Source organism: Primulina huaijiensis, chromosome 1 (genome assembly GCF_012295235.1).
Source record: "Primulina huaijiensis isolate GDHJ02 chromosome 1, ASM1229523v2, whole genome shotgun sequence".
NCBI classification, from domain to species: domain Eukaryota; kingdom Viridiplantae; phylum Streptophyta; class Magnoliopsida; order Lamiales; family Gesneriaceae; genus Primulina; species Primulina huaijiensis.
In genome coordinates, this window is record NC_133306.1 from 12,402,128 (window position 1) to 12,406,686 (window position 4,559).

Here is a 4,559-nt window from a genome sequence, read left to right on the forward strand (position 1 = left end):
CATCTTGCCGCCAAAGACCAAACTGGACATTTCTCCCAAACAGTTTTTGAAAACCAAACAGGAGGTTGGGACGCAACCACCTGCTCCAAAACCAGCCAAGAAGGCCAAAACTTTGGCCCAACTGAAGACTGCAAAACGACAAATGATTATCAGTGAATCAGATTCGGAGAAAACTCCTTCTCCTAAGCTTGTCAAGAGACCAAGGACGCAAAGAACTAAACCAATAACAGCGATGAAATTCATTCCAACTGAGAGCTTGACTCAATCAGCTGCCCAACAGCCTATTCAGGCTATACCTTTGCAGGTTGTTCCACCTGATGATTCAGTTGCTGAAGAAGAGGCACAGGCTAAAATAAGATCTCCCTTGACTCATGTAAATCGCCCTACCATTTTGCCTCGGGCCAGATCTAAAGGCGTTATATTGAGGGAACCATGGGACACAACTCACTCTGGTTCGGATATTCCTCACATTCTCACAACTGAAAAAGGAAAAGGCAAGCTCGTTGAAGAGCCAAGGCCATCTAATGCCATCCAAACTCACATTGACCTGGTTTGGGAACAGGTCAATGCATTTGCCACATCGAAACTGAAATCTTTTGATAGTTGGAAGAAGTTTAGGACTGAGATTTTTGCCAAAGAGCTGAAGCGCAAATCCCAACTGAAAAAGTTTATTAAACTTGAAGAGATTGTGTTGAAAATAGTCAAAGCTACTACAATTGCCCAGGCATTGGAAAGGCAAAAATATTTCTTTGATCAGATTCGAGCCAAAAAGCTGGCTAGAATGGTTGAAAAGCAGAAATCCAACTACAATCTCGTAGGTTCAACTGCATATTATGATAGAGCTATGTTCACCCAACTGGACACAGATCTTAATGGCCTACAAATGGAAATCAGATTTTGGGAACAGGATCAGGAATTGGCTCTCCTTGAAAAATCCTCCAGGTTAAAAGCAAAAGAAGATACACTCTCCTCCCAGCAGAAAGAGTCGTCTCCACAACCAGTTGCTGAAAAAACTGTTCAGGATATGCCACAATCATCTGCTGTGGAACATCAGATGTACTCTGAAGCTGAGCTGACTTTTGCCAACATTGATGAAATTATTCCAGCAGTGGCGAAAGAATCTCTTATGAGTGAACCCATTTCTGAAGAAGTTGGTCACTCAACTGATCAAATCACTCAAGAGGTTCCTATATCAACAGAAGTACCAGTTCAGTCTGTTGTTTCTGAAATAGAGGATCAAACAGTGGTGGCTAGCCCATCACAAACTGGTGAGCCAGCTCAAGTTTCAGCTGATTTTCAAGAAGATGCATCAGCTCATGATCAATCAACTGAAGATCCTGCAGTCTCTCCTATTCAGCATGAAAGTATCTCTGCTGATCATCATCAATCTTCACCTCCTACAGTCCAAGTGGTAGTAACTGAAACAGATGTTCCAGCATAGACAGTTTATGAAATGATGATATCTGATAAGACCATGGTGGTCTTTGATCAAGTCTCAACGGAACCAGGAACATCTTGTCAGTCTCCGCCTCATCTTTCTACAGATCTTGATAAAGTCCTTGAAGAAATTAAGGAAATTCAGCAGCATATGAATGAAATGATCAATCATGTCTACAAGATTCAGCATACTCAATTAGAGCATTCTCTGAAACTGGAACATTCTGAAAAATTCAATTATCAGAAACTGACGACAATTCAAGATGCTTTAACATCTCTCTCTCGAACAGTGGATGATATTCAGAAGAACATAGGTTTGGTTAAGAGTCTCTCAGTGACTCAAGACTCTATAAGCAAAACAGTTGATGCTGTGGAGACAATAGTATCAAGAAAGATAGATGTACTTCAGATCGCTTTAACCTCTGCTGTTGAAAACGTATCCAACTCCGTCAACTTTCTATCAACAGATGTTCGAAGATTATCTTTGAAGATGGAGTTGTTTGAAAAAAAAGGGGAAGAAATCAAAGAGATTCTAGAACAACAGAAGACATCTTCTCGTTGAAGAAAAATCTCTACAAGTCTATCTTGTATTTGTGTGGATTATTATTCAGCTTATCAAGATCAACCTCTTATTTTATCTTCAATGTTTTCAGATGATAAGTTATTATTTACTTAGTTTTGTCAAACACCATAAAGGGGGAAATTGTTGGAAACGAAATTCCGGCGTTTGAAAAAATATGAACCAAACTCTAAATTCTGGAGTTTGACAAACGGATCAACCAACTGATACGCGCAATTATATTCAGCAACTGGACTTAACAACTGAAATCAGCAGATCTAATAAAGAAAACTGATCAGTTGTTGTTGGAAACGAAATTCCGGCGTTTGCCATAATATGAACGAAACTATAAATTCTGGAGTTTGACAAACTGATCAACCAACTGATACGCACAATTATATTCAGCAAACTGGACTTAACAACTGAAATCAGCAGATCTAAATTGATCAGTTGGAAATCGATTAGTTGATATATTCAGCTGTATGCTTCCTTCAACTAAACATGTCTCGAGAAAGAACATTCAACCGAAAAAGAGACATAGCAGATTGCTACTGAATATGAAACGCCGCACTTCAATCAATACAGCTTAGAACAACGCATTTCGACTAAAGCAATTAAGACGCCGCATTATAATAAATTAAACAAAAAATGCCCAAGGAATGATGAAGTGGCAATCAACGGATACAAAGATTCAAACATATCTCAAGTTACCGTTGGAAGGGAAGCTTATAAATATGAAAGAAGAACAGCCAAAAAAAATAGAGAGAAGAGAAGACACAGATCACTCTATTCAAAGCTTGCTGTTACCCTGTAAAAATCTTAGCTCACCCTTGATTTATTCGTAGCAGTCAAGGCTACAATTTGAGCTCACTAGCACTTTGTAAGAATCGTTAAATTCGATAGTGCTAAGATCAGTTACGCACTGAGAACATTTTGTAATACTAAGAGTTTCAGTTTTTGGCAGTGATAAGTCCAAATTGAAGTGGGGCAGTACAAATCTTGTATTCGATCAAAGTCTTTTAGTGGAAATCCTATCCTTGAGATAGAAGGGGTGACGTAGGAGTAATTAAAATCTCCGAACATCCAGAAACAATCCTTGTGTATTTTATTTCAGTTTTGTATTCTATCTTTCAGTCAGTTAATTTCCGCAACTACTTCAGTTAAACTGATTGTCATTGACCAGCAAGATTCCGAGAATCAGTTTCTCACCAAAATGAACTCAAAACTCGAAAAGATCAGTTTTAATTGTAAGTGTTTATTCAATCGCTCCCTTTTAAACACTCTTGTTACGTTAATCGATCCTATCAGTATCAGTTGGTTGATCAGTTTATCAAACTCCAGAATTTAAAGTTTGTTTCATATTTTGTCAAACGCCAGAATTTCGTTTCCAACAACAACTGATCAGTTTTCTTTATTAGATCTGCTGATTTCAGTTGTTAAGTCCAGTTGCTGAATATAATTGCGCGTATCAGTTGGTTGATCAGTTTGTCAAACTCCAGAATTTAGATTTTGGTTCATATTTTGTCAAACGCCGGAATTTCGTTTCTTGATATTTCCCCCTTTGTGGTGTTTGACAAAACTAAGTAATGAATAATTGATCGTCTGAACGCATTGTAGATAAAATAAGAGGTTGATCTTGATTATCTGAAAGCTGAATAATAATCCACACGAATACAAGATCGACTTGTAGAGATTTTTCTTCAACGAGAAGATTTCTTCTGTTGTTCTAGAATCTCTTTGATTTCTTCCCCCTTTTTGTCAAACAACTCCATCTTTAAGGATAATTTTTGAACATCTGTTGATAGAAAATTGACAGAGTTGGATGCGTTTTCAACGGCAGAGGTTAAAGCAATATGAAGTACATCTATCTTTCTTGATACGAGTGGCTCCACAGCATCAACTCTTTTGCTGATAGAGTCTTGAGTCACTGAGAGACTCTTAACCAAACCTCTGTTCTTCTGAATATCATCCACTGTTTGAGAGAGAGATGTTAAAGCATCTTGAATTGTCGTCGGTTTCTAATAGTTGAATTTTTCAGAATGTTACAGTTTCAGAGAATGCTCTAATTGAGTATGCTGAATCTTGTATACATGATTGATCATTTCATTCATATGCTGCTGAATTTCCTTAATTTCTTCAAGAACTTTATCAAGATCTGTAGAAAAATGAGGCGGAGACTGACAAGACGTTCCTGGTTCTGTTGAGACTTGATCAAAGACCACCATGGTCTTATCAGATATCATCGTTTCAGAAACAGTCTGTGCTGGAACATCTGTTTCAGTTACTGCCACTTGGACTGTAGGAGGTGAAGATTGATGATGATCAGCAAAGATACTTTCCTGCTGAATAGGAGAGACTGCAGGATCTTCAGTTGATTGATCATGAGCTGATGCATCTTCTTGAAAATCAGCTGAGACTTGAGCTGGCTCATCAGTTGGTGGTTTTTCAGCAGTAATCAACACAGCCTCCATATTTTCAGCAATCTGTTGATTTGGTGATGGGCTAGCCACCACTGTTTGATCCTCTATTTCAGAAACAACAGACTGAACTGGTACTTCTGTTG